General features: G+C 32.5%; 1 non-coding gene across 1 annotated transcript; it reads right to left on the bottom strand.

Moving 5' to 3' along the window:
* Positions 1 to 15,488: 15,488 nt before the first annotated feature.
* LOC112780496 (small nucleolar RNA R71) lies at positions 15,489 to 15,597 on the bottom strand. The gene has a single exon (XR_003191329.1). It is a non-coding gene; the product is annotated as a small nucleolar RNA R71 (small nucleolar RNA).
* Positions 15,598 to 17,801: the final 2,204 nt, after the last annotated feature.

The raw sequence follows: 17,801 nt of genomic DNA, 5'->3' as shown, positions 1-17,801 counted from the left end.
AACCCTTTTTCAATAACTTTCTTCATCAAAATATTTAATATTTTTTTTTTCTTTTTCTTCATCCTTCTTTTGCTTTTACCGACACTAAAATAAATTTAAATAAAATTATTATTAAAAAAAATAAAACATTATCAACAACAAGAATTTTCATAACATTAGCAACAACAATGAAAATTTTAAAACAAAAGCAAAAAGAATAAACAAAAAACACCAGCAGCAGCAATAAGACACGACAAGGAAACAAGAAAAAACAATGCAATAAACAACAAACAGAATAAAAAATTAGTATCAAGACGAAAGATTGACGACAAAAATAAATCTGTATTTCAAATATCAAAGAATCAACAAAATTAAAAACAAAAAACTGCAAAACGACGAGGATGCGAGCGACGAGGAGCAGAGATGAGTAGCGTGGAATAGCGGCAAGCACGTGAGAAGCAGCAGCAAGTGAGTGAGCCGCAGGGCAGCAAAGCTCGCTGGGTAGGGGTGAACACGGGTAGCGGGTACTTGATTACCTATCCGAACCCGAACCAAACCAATTAAATTGGTTCTGGAACCAACGGGTAATCGGGTTCAACCCAAACCAAATCGATGGTCTTTGTTAGTGATTGGTTCGGGTATCGGTTCTGAGGGTGCAGAACTCGAACCAACCCGCGAACCCGATCATATATTAATTAAATAAAAAAATAAAAAAATATGTATATGACTTTTCTATTAAACAACGATTATTCACTATTAATATGTTTGGATTTTAATGAGTTTAGTTTTTAATGTATTTGGTGTTTAACATGTTTGGATTATTTCTATTGATGTTACATGTTTATTGTACTTGTTGAATTTTTAAGATAAAAATTTGTTTTTTTTTTTTTTTATGAATTTCAAAGTCATCGGACACCCAATTATCCGAACCGAACCAATCCGTTCTTAATCGGTTTGGTTTGGTTCGGGTACATGTACAAAAAAACACAAATCCAAACCAAACCGAACCAATTATATTTTGATCGGTTCGGTTCTAATTTTACTATGAACCCAAACCAAACCGACCCGTGCTCACCCCTATCGCCGGGAACAACGAACTAGAGGAGCCGCTATGCAACTCTGACTCTACCGTCCGATCTGCTTGCGTCAATACCGTTTCCACTATGCCTACTCATGAACGTGCTGGTGTAGAGCAGAAACGGCGATAGCGATGCATGACATCAATCTCTCTCACAAGCGTCGTCGCCACCTTCTTCTTCCCTTATTTTTCTCTTCCGTGCTTCTCTCTCTCTAATCTCTCTTTTTCTTTTCTTTTTTTTTAATTTACAATTTTTTGTTAGAGGTAATTTAGTCGTAAATTTTAAGATTTAGATAAAAAAAAAGATAAAATTTAAATAAAAAATTGAAAACAAATAAAATTTTTTACCTAAATCATAATAACCAAATTCGTACTTAATCCAATAAATAATTATATATAGTATACTTTTTTTCTAGAAAAAAAAAACCATAAATTTGTAGACCCAGTAGTGATAAGTGAATCATATAGTTGAGTCATGAGTGACACTAGAACCGCAGAAAATTGACCAGCAATACAGGCAGGGAACAGAATTTATAGTGTATCCGTTACTAACCACCTATTTAATTTATGTTGACTTGACTTTTCTCATGAGGCGTTTATTGTTTAGTTCAAATAGATGGACTCCTTTGCCATTTCATAATAATAATAATAATATGCACAACTGGTTTTGGGAAGGATGCAGACACCAAGAGACATTTATTATGAATATGGAGTTCCAAGTAATAGTCCAACACTACTCTGTGCAAATTGAATAGCAAACTTGGTCTTGAAATTTAATCCTACCGTATTGTAATTAAGATGTGGGGTTTGCTAGTCAAAGTGAACTCGGTTTGACTTGGCAAAACCCTTAGATTTGATTGAGTCAAAATGAATGTATTTTAAGAAAATCAATGACTATGATTTAATTTACAAATATATCCACTAAAAATAACCATACACTAAATTAGTTATTATAAATGTGTATATATTATTAATTTACATATTTTTTAACTAAATAATCAATATTAAAATCATTAAATCTGTAATAGATGAATAATCAAATTTATATTTACAGTGGTATAACAAATGAAATTGAGACGTTAAATATACTGATAATTGATTAACTGATTTTTTTTTTTTGTTTATATATCATAATTGTTTAGTTTAAGATCTTGCTGACAAATGTTTTCAAAACACTTTTTGAAGATACCATCAATAAAAAGTGTGAATAAAAAAAAGATAAAGTTTGTAAGTAGTTTTCAATACAATAAATGTAAGTATTAATCCAATCAAAACTTTCTATTAAATTTTCTTAATTAATATTGGTAGGCACTCATCTTTAAACTTTTTTACTAATTAAAGAATATTATATTCTTTATTAATTTTAGCTCTTAATTTATTAATAGTTTTTATTTAAAATTTAAGATTTAGAATTTAAATTTTTGAATTTAAAATTTAAAATATTTTTTTATTTTTTCTTTTTTAATAATAAATTAATTTTTAATTAGCATTGCACTATTTATTTTTATAGAACTTTTTAATTAAGAGAATACTATGTTTGTAAGTATTTTTTGAACCAAATTTTTAACTAAGTTAGCGTGTTTCTTCTTCTTCTCCTCTTCCTCCTTTTTCTTCTCTCTCCTCTTACTTTATTATCATCATTGTTGTCATCTTTTTTTGTGCGCTTCTTTCTTTAACATCGTTGTTGTCGTTGCCATCGCCATCGTCATGTCCACCACTATCTTCTTCTCTTTTTTTTCCACCTCGTCCTCTTTTATTATAATTATTGTAGTCCTCGTGGTCTCCATCTTCTTCTTTTCCTCTTATAAATGTTAAGGAAACTAGAGCACGTAAAATTTGATGCATAACACATAAATTTTGGTTAGCATACAAATTTTATTATAAAGCACAAAATTTTTTGAAGGACGACATACCCAAAATATTGACACCCAATTAATGAAATATATACAACACATAAATTTTAGTGTACAACACAATAATTTTTGGTACATAATACAAAAATTTTGATATGCAACACACAAATTTTTGGAGGACTATATATTCAGAACATTTACTCACCCAACAAACAAAATACATTCGTAGTAAAATTTGTGTACTATGTGCAAAAGTTTGTATGCTATATGCAAATATCTATGTGCTATATATGTAAAAATTTGTATACTATACTAATAAAATACGCATAACACATAAATTTTGGTGTACAATACAAAAATCTTAGTACATAATAAATAAATTTTAATGCATAACACAAAATTTTTTTAAAAACTACACATCTAAAATATTAATTTATCCAACTAAATAAAATACAATTACAGTAAAAAATTATATGTTATATATAAAAATTTGTATATTATATCGATAAATTTGTATTATATATAAAATTTTATGCGATATATACTTCAAAAATTTTGTTTATTATATTTCAAAAATTATATTAATTTAATTAAATTTAATTACAAAAATACTTGTACGACACCATCTTTAACTCATTTCCTTCCATTCAATTTATTGTTTTCTTGTAAGAGCGGAAGGAAGGAAAAACTTCCTTCAAAGTTGATTGGAGAGTTAGATGGTAGAAAAACGTGTTACTCAAGTTCTGTATACAATTTAATTTAATTAATAAGCCTCAATTAATGTTAAATCAAAGATTGTAATTATTAATAAAGGTACAATTTTATTTCTAATCATATTACATACATACAAAAAAATCAACCAACAATTAACAACCATTTATAAAAATATATATTTGACATCTTTTTTCTATTATATTACTATAAATAAATTTTATTATTTGTTTATTTATTCTGATAACTAATTTATTTAATTAAAAAATATGTAAATTATATGTATAAATATATATTGATACATAATAACTGATTTAATAATTACGTTTACGTATAGGTGTAGTATTTTTGTTTTATTTCTTATATATAAAATTTTTTAAATTATTCCATCTAAGTATGATATATGATTAGTAAAATTTATAAATGTAATATACATACTAAAAATCAGTCGTATATATTTATATATGTATTGTTTGACACATTTAAAATATATATTTTATAAAGATAATTAATTTGCCGAATGATTTTTAATATATCCATAATAAAATTGAAGATAAGAGTTAAACTCTTTTAATGAGTTAAACCCTAAAATGGTTTTTGAGATTGGCGTCGTACACTAAAATTGTCCATGAGATTTTAATTGTACTAATTACGTCCCTGAGATTGACAAAAGCACTATATTAGTTCCTGATCTATTTTCCATTAACGACGTAATGACATGGCTTGATGATGTAGACTGTAAGTGACACGTGTCACTCCATGATTTGACCACGTGTAATGATATGATGATGTCGTGACCAGTGACACATGGCATGCTGATGTGGATGGTTGTGCCATGTGTCACAATGTTATTTGGCCATGTGGCCGTTTGTGCCACGTGTTGCAACAGTATTCGTCCACGTATCATCCATTATGTCATCATTGTAGATGTACCAAATTAGTCCATCACTTTACATTAAGTGCTTTATTTTAGTCCCTAAAATTAAATGTCATGCACCAAACTAGTCATTTCACCAGTTTTTTTTCATTCTTTCTATAAACAAAATTCTCAATATTTTTGAATGCATTAATTTCAATTCTATTTTTCACATGTTAATCAAAGAAAAGTGCTTTTATAAAATATTTTTTCTTTTGCGAATACTCTTACCGCTGACTTGGAGTTGACGTGAAGCCGGGAAGGCATTTCAAGTAACTTCACTACCATCTCCGACCTCTTTTAGTATTTTTATAAAATATTTTTCTCTTGCGGATACCCCTAACCGCCATTTTGGAGTTGATGTGAAGGCATTTCAAACTTCCCTCATTACCATCTTCGACATCTTTCGTCTAGACTACAGAGGTCGGAGATGGTAGTGAGGGTGCTTGAAGTGCTTTCAATTTAGCTCATTTAAATATAACGAAAATGTGTATTTCATAAGAACAAAAAAATGTTTATTTTAATTATGAAAAAATGTGTCTAATCAATCATATAATTATTTTTTATAATAACATACTTATATATTACAAAATTTACCAATGTTAAATTATTAAAAAATTATATAATTAAAACTAAAATCTTAAAACTTTTTATGAAAGCACTTGTATTTAAACGATATATGAAAAAATAGAAATGAAATTAGTGCATTTAAGATATTGAAAATTTTAAATTTAAAAAAATAAAAAAAATTGGTGAAAGGACTAGTTTGGTGCACGACATTCAATTTCAAGGTCTAAAATGAGTCACTTAGAGCAACTCCAATGGCCAAAATATGAGTCCCTGTTTCTGACAAAAGTAGAGGCCAACCGTTGGAGAAGAAAAAAAGTGAGTTCCAGCGTGATTTTCAAGAGAAGAGAGTCCCTCTGAGCAGAGACTTTCATCATCCAATAATAACTTGCCACGTGGTAAGTTATTATAAAAATAAATAATTATATAAATTCATAATTAATAAATAATTATATTAAATAATTATATTTTTATTTAATTTAATTTATATTAATTATCTAATAAAATAATTTAAATAACAATTAATTAAATAATTACATTAAATAATTATATATTTATTCAATTAATAATTTATATTAATTACCTCAGTTATTATGAGAGAAAGATTTTGCACTATACCATCAATTTCTCTAAAAATAATGTCCAATTTCGGAATATGCGGCAGGATTGACCGTTGAAAGAAGACTTAACTAAACACATATGACAATTTTACGATACTTGGCATTAACTATAGAGTTCCACTATTTTTTTTATATTGCGTATTTTACAAATTAGTTTAATTTCGAATTATATATTGTGTACTATTGTTATATATGAAGTTATTAATTTTTTTAATATTAATATTTTTAATAGTAAAATATTTTTTAATTTATAAATTTTAATAAAGTTAGTTCCTGCTAATGGAGAAGAAAGAGATACTTTGAGTTCCTATTTACTGTTTATGACGCAAAAGCTGATGTGGAGTTACTTTTTATGACAAGTGGACCATAAATAGGAACTAAAATGAGTTCCCTACTCGAGATGGTCTTAATGCAAAGTGAGGGACTAATTTGGTGCATCTACAATGGTGACATAATGGACGATACATGGACGAATACTGTTGCGACACGTGGCACAAACGAACACGTGGCCAAATAACATTGTGACATGTGGAACAACCATCCACATCAGCATGCCACGTGTCACTGGTCACCACATCATCATATCATTATACGTGGCCAAATCATGGAGTGACACGTGTTACTTACATTCCACGTCATCAAGCCATATCATCATCATGTCGTTAATGGAAAATGAGTCAGGGACTAATATGGTGCACTTTTCTCAATCTCAGAGATATAATTGGTATAATTGAAATCTCAAGAACAATTTTAGTACACAACGCCAATCTTAGAGACCATTTTGAGGGTTTAACTCCTCTTTCAATTGAGATTGAGAAGAATCGTTAGTTTTAGTTTAACTCAACATGCTATATTTACACAAAATATCATGATGACATTTTCGGTTGACCTTTGTCTAATACCACTTAATGGATCAAACGATTATTATTAGACCACATATGTTAGTAAAAATTCAATTTAATTCTATTTTCTTAAAACTCTCTACAACCAACACAGAATAAAAGTTTATACACGTTATAAACATATGTAAGGAATGGATGCTAATGTCCTTGAATTAAATTTCTAATAGTATTACATGACCAACAAATATTCAAACGTTAAATACTATTAAATTTATCGACGAATTTAGTATCATACATTAACGGTGATTTTATCGGCGAATTTGATAATAAATTGTCAGGTCAAAATATTATCGATGGATTAATTTTTTTGACAGTAAATTTACTATTAAAGTTAGAGAAAAAAATTGGTGTGATTGTTACTGTTGAATTTTCTTACAGATAAATCCACTAGTAAATACAATTAGCGAAACACTGCATTTTGGGTCATGTGCAATGCATTACCATCGGAATTATTTGCCGATAAATTCAATGATAAACGTGTTCTAAATTTGAATTGCGCTCTCCCTCCTCCCTCATTTCGAAATTCCCACTCTCTCTCTCTCTCTCTCTATCTCTCTGTGTGCCAACAACCACCTCTGCCAGCACTGACCACCACCAAACAGCCTCCAAGGATTCCTTGGACTCGACTGGAACTTGTTGCGTCTCGTGAGGAGCTGTGTGATGCCGTTTGTTCTACTGTCGTCGTCGCTATTGTCACCGCTACTCCCTCCTCCAAGTAGGTTGTCTTCCTCCCTCCTTTCAACCTTCTTTCTTTCTTTTTTTCGAGTATGATTAGTGAATTTGAATATGTGTTGGATGCTTTGATATGTCGTTTTCATTTATATTGATTTTATGCATTTGAATTACAATATGGACATGTGGTTCTTGTTTATTGTTACTATTAGGTTTTTGTGGATTTGGTTGATGTATCGGTATTTGCTTAAGAAATATTAGCATAATGCTGTGAAAAATGGTTGATAACATAGTACATTGATGGTTGATGTGAATTTAGCGTTTGGGATTGAGCTAAAACATCAAAACTTTGATGCAAAAGGTGAGGATTATGACTTCAGGTTATTGATTTCTTGAGCGGCTTTTTAATGCAGTACTTAGGTTTTCCCCTATTGGGGATAGGGGAGGGGTGTGGGTGATATAAGAAGGAGAATTGGGGATGGAAGGGATAATGGTCAACGGTATTAAAAACCAAGTTAAGAAGCTCACTTTCACACTTTTCTTCTTAGGATTTCTGTCTTTTCACTATATTTCAAATTTTAATTAGCTGAAGTCTTCGAATTCAGACATCAATGTTATCTAATCTTTTGATGTCTAAATTAGTAGTTTATTAATTATAAAATTGAAAATAATTTGCAATAAAAAAATCATTCTAATCTTTAAATTAATTTAATAAATGTCAAAATAATAAATTATATATTGATGAAATAATAATAATAAAATCAAATAAATGAAAGAGAAAGAGATTTGATTAGTTATTTTCAACAATTATTGTTAGTTATCTGATCATTTTTTAATTTAATATCATGTTTATGAGATTTGGTGAAATTAATTGAGTTTTAAACTTTTGATTGATGTTGTGGATTGAGAACTTGTGGAATAAGAGAGTAGTTAGATTTGTGAAAATCGTAAAGATGGATATGTTCATATTTTAAGGAAGGCTATGTCAAATTTTTTCAAAAATGTGGGTGAAATTAATTTGAGGTTCAAAATATATATCTTTATTGATTTGACCATTAGATCATGATATAATTACGTTGTTTTAGGTAGACTTAATGACAGGTAGAGGTGTCACGAGCCGGCCTTGTAGTTGGGATAGAAGGAGGGCGATTACTGGCTCCCATGGGACTTCTTAGTCCTCGTTTTCTACCTCGGTTGTCCCTAGGTTGTCATAGGATCAACACTTTATCACGGTCCTTAACCCTAACTACATAGGTCCTGCTGCGCCACCCCTCCTCTAGGCAGTCGTCTTGCTGCTTCACTAGAGTGGATTCCTCCACCTCCTCCACTCGCTCAACAGTTCACTACTTCAACAATTGATGCCACCTCCAGGGATAGACATTACAGTGCCGGAGTCCTCTTATGGATCCCAGCCAGATGCCCTAGCACAGCTGCTGATCATACGGATGACGCTTTGGCTTGATGGGTTGATGACGTGAGTACTATTTTAATTGGTTTTAAATGTAATTTATTTTGATATTCTTAAATAATATTTATGTTTACTAATCTTAAGTTTTTCATTAAAAAATTTGCCCCACATATCAATGCATGTACATGGCAGTGTGCCAATGTCATTAAGCTGATGTACGACAACCCATAACCGAGCTACAAGAAGATCCCTGTTGAGACCAAAGAGCGACGGTTTTAGAAGTGAATAGTAAAAACTCTACATATTTGAATTTTAGCTAGTTTATTATTTCATTTAATTATGTGTTTAGTTTCGATTAACTAGTGCTAAATATTTTTTTTTGTGCAGAAAATATTTATATGGGAGAAGACTTACAATACCATGATTAGAAAGATCTTCAATTATCAGATGGCTAGATAGTTCAGTAGATGCTTGAGGATGTACATGAGAGGCTCAACCATCTCATTCAGTGGCTCTGCCTAGATATTAAGAAGGACCTCTATGTCTATTGGGAGACTGATGAAGGGTCAGGCGTCGCCGAGCTGCAAACAGGGCCAACAGGGCATCGACCAAGTCCTCGAAGTATATCGGGGGGTCAACGACTTTCATGAAGACAAAGGCCAGGCTGGTATGTAACTTGTTTTATTTTGTTAATTATTACTTGATTTAACATACTATTTTAATATGTGTAGTCTAAGTCGTTAGATCGTGATGCGACGATAATGGAGACCTTCAAGTATACTCGTATCTTGAAGGAGAACAAGGAGATATTTATTGATCATCAGTTTGCAGATTATTATGTGAGTAAACATCTTGTGATATAAAATTTAACATTATTCATTTTCAATTAACTATTGTCTTAATCATAACATGTGTTACACAAGAGTCCTACACACAGAGATTGGAGGTTGTAGCCCAGGAATCTCAGCATAGTGGGGAAGATGGCAACAACTCCGTTGCTTCAGTCGTTGATCCTGATACGGTTTGGCGCGATACTGCATCGGAGGTGTACAAGAATCACGCCTACGGGCTGGGATCGTTATTCAGTAGCAACCTCTGCACCTCCACATTGAGGCCTTTGTTCGCCTTAACCACTAGCCCTGCTGATCCCGAGGACAATGTCAATTTGAGGGAGGAGGTGTAGAATCTCACCCAAAGTCTTCACGAACAATCTCAACAGCTGCAGTCCTCTGAGGAGAGGTATAATGAGATACTCACATGCATGTCAAACACATATTTTCTCAGGCTGGAGCTTAGGAAGGAGCTAGAGCAGATTCAATGGAGGCGACAACAGATGCCGGTGTACCATGCGTAGATGTGTGCTGGTGGCAGCTAGGGGTGGCAACGGGGCGGGTAGGGGCGGGTTTTTGCTCTACCCGACCCCGCTCCGCCCGACAAAAAACTCGCATGAAACCCGCCCCGCCCTACCCGCGGGTAGTAAAAATGTTAAACCCTAATCCGTCCCTGCGGGTATCCGCCCTGCCCCTACCCGCCCCTATAATTATTAAATTCAACAAATAAAATAAAATTTTAAAAATTATATAACCACCATTTACATACATAACATAAACTAAAGTAAAAATTTATATATGATATAATATTATTAATCATTTACTAATTATTTTATATGTGTTACATATATTATATATTAAAAATATATATATTTATATATATTATATATATATATATCGGGACGGGTAGGGGCGGGTTTAACCTAAACCCGACCCGCCCCGCCCCGCCCAAGAACCTGCCCCGTTAAAACCCACCCCGGTGCGGGGGCGGGTAATTACCCGCTCGGGGTGGATACCCGCGAGTTCGGGTAGTGTTGCCACCCCTAGTGGCAGCAGCATTGTTAGAGGGGGCACCGACATCACCGCCTAGACCGCCGCCTCATCCGGACCAGGGGAATGACGCCGACAACGACTATCAAGATTCGTAGTGATTAGGGTTTTGTTCTGCTTTATTTGATTGTATCTTATTTATTTGACTTTTTATTCTGTACGTACACTTGATATTTCACATTGTATATATTAGGGGTGTTCGCAGTACGGTTTGGTTCGATTATTCAAGAAAAAGGTCATCTGATCCCATGTTATATCAATTCTGCACTTCAGTTTGGTTCGATTTTTTTACTAAAGCTAATCAAACCACACCAAACTAATTAAAATTTGTTTGGTTTGATTCAGTTTTTTTTTATTTTTCAATTAATTAGAAAAAACCTGTCTGACTTAATCAACCTGACTCAGATAAAAATCAAGAAGTAAAAAAAAAGCAAAAAGAGACTGAATCAGAATTAGATCCAAACTAAATTAGAAAGAACAAATAAAATCAGAACAAAAAACAAATCAGAATAGAACAAATTCAACCAAATCAGAATCAACAAAATCAAAAGTGCTAGTTGATTTCAGCTGCTGCATTTTTTCCACCTTTCACCTTTTTCTCCCAAATGTGCTAGTTGATTCCAAACTCTAAAAAAGAAAATCCATTCAAAATAATAAAATTATAACATAATCATAAAAATATTTAAAATTCAGAATGATAACAACAAATTATGAAGGAAATAAGATCATAAAAATAGAAATTAAAAAATCAAAATCTTAACAACAAACTTACAAACAGAACATCAAGAATTATAATCATAAAAACAAAAATTCAAAATAGAATTTAAAAAATAAAAACTCTAATAAATAGAACAAAAAAATAAATAAAGCAAAAAAATAAATAGAACAAAAATCAAACCCTAAATCATCACTACAATTTCAAAAAAAAAATATAGAAGCCATCAATGAATAAATAAAAGAACAATAATTAACAACAATCAGAAATAGAACCAAGCAGACACGGAGGATCCATTATTGAGGTGACTGGTGCATGCTGCTATTATGGCGGGAGGACGATAGCGGCTGCTAGTGCATGGCGTCGTAGTGGAGGACGGAGAGTTAGAGAGAGAAGAACTATAAAGAAGGGAGAGGTAGGAAAGGGTCGCGCCGCCGCGTGAGAGGCTAAAAAGAAAAGGACTTCATCGATGGTGAATAAGAGAGATGAGTTTATTTATTGATGATATAGACAGAGAATGGAGCACAATGGCATCAACTGGTGCATGGAGGAGACAGGGTGCTGCTGGAGAAGTGGTGTGTGGAGCTGTGGCAGGCGACGGAGAGAGAGAATATCTACGAGGAAGAGAGAGGGAGAGCAAAGGGCCACACTGCCGCGATGGTGCTGTCCAGTAGCATCAATGGTGGAGAAGAGGGAAGAGTGGAGTTTTGGTACTGTGAGAGTTTGAGGGGATGATAAGATGTTTGATGAGCGGATATTTTATACGCTTTTTGGCATCATTTTCATATAGTTTTAGCATGTTTTGTTTAATTTTTATTAAGTTTTCATAGGTTTTAGTGAAAAATTCACATTTTTGAATTCTACTTTTATTTTGTGTATTTTTATGTAATTTCAAGTATTTTCTGGCTGAAATTAAGGAGCTGGAGCAAAAGTCTGATTCAGAGATAGAGAAAGCACTGTAGATACTGTCCGAATCTGACCTCCTTGCACTTGAAAGAGCTTTTCTGGAGCCATAGAAATCCAAATGGAGCGTTCTTAACGGCTATGGAAAGCTAACATCCAGAGCTTTCTATCAATATATAATAATTGATACTTTCCTTCAGAATTGAAGGCCAAAAACTGGCTTCTAACGCCAGCCTCCTGTCCTATTCTAACGTCCGGCGCCCAAAGGAGAAGAGACCAGCGTCCAACGCCCATAAAGGACCCCTAGCCAGCGTCCAACACCCTAGAGGCCTTCTAGCACATGAATCTTATCAAAGCTCAGCCCAAACACTCACCAAGTGGGCTCCGGAAGTAGATTTTAGCACAAAAAGACTGTTTTACCCTTCTTAATGTAATCCTTAGTCATTAGTGTAGTATTTAAAGATTTTTTACACCTCTCATCAGGGGAGGACACACACTTTACACATTTATCATTGTATTTTCTATCAGTATGAGTTTCTAAACCTCCTAGATTAATAAAAGTATTACTGTTCTATTTCAATTCTTGTTTGATTCTCTATTCTAAGATGTATCTTCGTTCTTCATTCTAAGACCTCGTGCCTGACAACCACCCATGTTCTTCTTGGGTTTGTGTGACTACGTAATTGGAAAGCATTGAACCATCAGCTTGATTATACATCTCTTAGACGTCTAATTCATGACTTCGTTGGAGACTTCTCGAGACACCAGTTCAGCGGAGGTATGAGGAGATTAGAGTCTTTGTGGTAGAGGCTAGAATCCAAAGGTGCAGGATTCTCTGATCCAGAAGTTTCGACCTTGTCTGTAGCGTTTTGAGTAGGATCATTAAGGAGAATGGACTGCAGGAGCTTTACCCTCAATCAGAATGGATCCACACTAACCCTGGGGTTCAGATCTGGAGGAGCATTGGCGACCTCTCAACCGACGTTGATCACATACAGCCTGCCATAGAAGAAATCATTCACAGTTGAAGAAGACAATAAGACTAGAGTTAATCCAGAAGAACAAAGTATCTCCAAGCCTTAACCATCTTCTGATCATTATAAACATATCAACCTAGTTAAGATCTCTTTATTCCTTTTATGCTTTTAACCAAATCCAACAACTCTTCTATCCGCCTGAGTAAGATCTGCAAGATAACCATAGCTTGCTTCAAATCACAATCCTCATGGGATCGATCCTGACTTGTTCAGGTATTACTTGGACGACCCAGTGCACTTGCTGGTTTAGTTGTGCGGAAGTGTGGGAATTCGTGCCACCAAGTTTTTGGACGACCCAGTGCACTTGTTCAGGGATTGTTCGAGTTTGGACAACTGACGGATTATCTTGTTGCTTAGATTAGGTATTGTCTTTAATTTTGTTAGAGTCTTTTATTTTATTTTCTTTTTTTTTTCGAAAAATCAAAAGTTTTTTCAAAAAAAAAATTTCTTTTCTTTATTTAATCTTTGTTTTTGGTTTGAGTCTTTTGTTTTTGTTCTTGTTGAATTTTTCGAATTTCTTTGAGTCTTTTTTCTAAAATTTCAAAAAAAAGTGTTCTTTGTTTGATTCTTTTGTCAATCTTTAAGTTTTGTGTCTTCTTGTGTCTTTTCTTTATAATTCTCGAAAATTGTGTCTTTGGTTTTCAAAATTTTTAAGTTTGGTATCCTTTGCATGTTCTTGTTTTCTTTGAATTCTTTGAGTTTTGTTCTTGGTGTTCTTTTTTATCTTGAAAGCGTTCTTATTTTTCTTCTTGTTTTGATCATAAAATTTTTAAGTTTGGTGTCTTTTTTGTGTTTTTCTTTAAATTTTTCGCATAGTAGTGTCATTAGATCTAAAAATTTTAAGTTTGGTGTCTTTTTGTTGTTTTTCTCTTTCTTCATTAAATTAAAAAAAATAATAAAATATCTTTTCTTATCTTTACATTAATTTTTAAAAATTACAACAAAAATTTCAAATTTTAATTTTAAAATGATTATCTTATCTTATCTTAGTTTTAAATTTCAAAATTCAAATCTTTTCAAAATCAAATCTTTTAAAAATCATATCTTTTTCAAAATCTTATCTTATATTGTTTCAAATTCAAAATTCAAAATTTGAAATTTCAAAATTTAAATTTTAAAATTTAAAATTCAAATTTCAAAATTCAAGTTTCAATTTTAAAATTCAAAATTTAAATTTCAAATTTCAAATTTAAAAATTTAAATTTCAAATTTCAATTTTCAAAATCCTATCTTTTTCAAATCTTTTCAAATTCTTATCTTATCTCTTCTAATTTCAAATTTGAAAATCAAATCTTTTCTAATCTTCTATCTTATCTTGTTTTCAAAATTTTTTTAATTAGTTACTTGTTTTCTCTTTCTTCTTTTTCAAAACTTCCTAACTAACTCGCTCTCTTCTATTTTCGAAAATATCTTCTTTATTCCTCCCTCTTCTTTTTTGAAATTCATCAATTAATTTTCAATTCTTTTTAGTTAATTAACCTTTAATTTCGAATTAAATAAATAAATAAAATAAAAAATATTTTAATTCTTGTTTATCATTTCTACTTCTAATTTTCAAATTCTTCTTCTCTCTTATTCGAATTCTTCTTCTCTCTTCTTCTATCTTCATTCTTCTTTCCTTTCTTCATCACATCACACAGGGAGTCCTCTGTTCTTGAACATAGATCTCCCATTCCTCTTCTTTCTTGTTTTCTTTTTCTTGTTTATGACCAGGAACAGGGATAAAGAACCTCTCTTTAATCTTGATCCTGAACTTGAGAAAACTCTAAGGAGGCGTTTACAACAAGCTAAAGTACAATACTCCGAAAAAAACCTATCCGAAAAGTTCAAACAAGAAGGTGAAGACATGGCAGCCGAGCCTAATCATGAAAGAGTGGCAAGAAAGGTTCTTGGTGCTTTCACCATGCCTACCTCTGACTTCTATGGAAGAAGTATCTCCAACCTTCTATTAGAGCTAACAACTTTGAGTTTAAGCCTCAGTTAGTCTCTCTTCTGCAACAAAATTGCAAGTTTCATGAACTTCCACTGGAAGATCCACACTAATTCCTGTCAAAATTCTTGCAAATCTGTGACACTGTTAAGACCAATGGAGTGGATCCTAAGGTCTACCGACTTATGCTCTTTCCCTTTGCTGTAAGAGACAGAGCTAAAATATGGTTGGATTCTCAACCTAAAAAGAGCCTAGACTCTTGGAAAAAATTGGTCAATGCTTTCTTAGCCAAATTCCTTCCTCCTCAAAGGATGAGCAAAATCAAAGTGGAAGTTAAAACCTTTAGACAAAAAGAAGGTGAATCCCGCTATGAAGCTTGGGAAAGATACAAGGAACTGATTAGGAGATGTCCTCCTGACATGCTCTCAGAATGGTCTATCTTAGGAATTTTCTATGATGGTCTGTCTGAGATGTCCAAAATATCATTGGACAGCTCTGCAGGTGGATCACTCCACTTGAAGAAAACGCCTACAGAAGTAAGAGAACTCATTGAGATGGTTGCAAACAACCAATTCATGTACACCTCTGAGAGAAATCCTGTGAATAATGGGGTCTCTCAGAAGAAAGGAGTTCTTGAAGTTGACACTTTGAATGCCATATTAGCTCATAACAAGATCTTGATCCAGTAGGTCAATATGATCTCTCAGCATTTGATTAGAATAAAAGCTGCAACTGGCAGCACTCAAGAAGCTTCTTCTGAAGTAGAAGCTTATGATCCTGATTAACCCACCATAGAGGAGGTGAATTACATGGGAGAACCCTATGGAAACACCTACAACCCTTCATAGAGGAATCATCCTAACCTTTCATGGAAGGTGTAACAACCACCCCTTCTAGAAACAAAATTAAATTCGAAATTTGAAAATCAATTAGGAGATAGGCTTAGCATTTTAAATTTATGGATAGAAATCTAGTAATCACCCTCCGTTTGAAATTAAAATTATTCCAACCACCCTATCCCCAAATGTATATAAATAGGGGTGCACCTATAGGTAGAAAATCACTCCTCTCAAATACTAATCCTCTCCCTTCTCTCTCTACAAAGAAATAATCTTCTGTGGGCAAACACAAGAGGCAAGCTCGAAGAAGCGTTAGGAAAAAGAGTAGGGAATTATGTTTTTTTTTAAATGCTTGGCATGTGTTATGTTTCATTTTTATTTTCTTCCATTCACGAATGTTATCATGACATTAGTTGTCTTTCACTCATCCTTTATTCATGTTGATCATGTCTGTCCATCATGTCATTCATGTCTTCTTGAATCATTAGTATATGTCTCCTTGTGATGTTCATTCAATTATTCACTATACTCATTTTGTGCTCTTTCATATGATTATATTGTTAATATTCCCTTAGGTCGAGAGTACATGTCTTCTTATAATGCTTATTCAATGTCCTATATTATTATATTAATATTTTCTTAGGGCAGAGAGTACATGCCTTTCTTATACTATCTTGTTCAACATACCATATTCTATTATATGCACATGTATGATCTCTTACATTATTATATTATTATTTATAATATTTTATCCAAATATTTAATATACCCTATTCTATTATGTGCATATCATTATGTTATTGTTACTCATTTAAAGTCAAGAGTACATGCTTTCTTAAATATTTATTCAAATATTTAATATACCGTATTCTATTATGTGTATATCATTACGTTATTGTTACTCCTTTAAAGTCAAGAGTACATACTTTCTTAAATATTTTATTCAAATATTTAATATACCCTATTCTATTATGTGCATATCATTATGTTATTGTTACTCCTTTAAAGTAGAGTACATGCTTTCTTAAATATTTTATTCAAAAATTTAATATACCCTATTCTATTATGTGCATATCATTATGTTATTGTTACTCCTTTAAAGTCAAGAGTACATGCTTTCTTAAATATTTTATGCAATCATTTAAAATGCCCTATTTCCTGCACTTTGATAGGACCTCTTTCAATCCATGCTATTATATTACCAAGATCTTTTAATTAGAAAATCCATATACATGCTAGAGTCTCATGATTTTAATATATCCCTTTATCATCACAATTGTCCCTTTTCTTGCATGATCTCTTCTTATATGATTTTTCTCTCGTGTATGTTTAAACAACCTAATTGTAAATTGAACTGAGGGAATGATCCTTCGGTAAGGGAAGGTGACCCCAAAAGACAAGATATCGATATGATCCTTCGGTAAGGGAAGGTGATCGCCAAAACGTTTGGGATAAGAACCTTCGGTAAGGGAAGGGGACTCCCACTTATACCGGTTTGAGCTCAATACCCTCTATAAAAGTTATGAATTAAGAAAGGAGAAGGCACGAATGGAAGTTTGATTTCTATGTTTTTCTTTTAGATTTAATTATGATTATGTTGATGTTACTTAAGATGTTATGCTTCTATTTTCCTATATGCTTTCCTTTTTGCACACATGTTTTACAAGAAAGATGCATATTACATGCCATGTCGTACGCCCCTTTTTTTAAAATCCCGCACGTGGGCTGGAGATGGATATGGAGGTGTTGCATAGCACTCCTACTGAGACATTAGGTTCTCACTCCCTTTCT

The sequence above is a fragment of the Arachis hypogaea genome, chromosome 19 (assembly GCF_003086295.3).
Source record: "Arachis hypogaea cultivar Tifrunner chromosome 19, arahy.Tifrunner.gnm2.J5K5, whole genome shotgun sequence".
NCBI lineage: Eukaryota > Viridiplantae > Streptophyta > Magnoliopsida > Fabales > Fabaceae > Arachis > Arachis hypogaea.
Note: the sequence above shows the minus strand (reverse complement) of the source record. Positions and strands in the feature narration are given on the sequence as shown.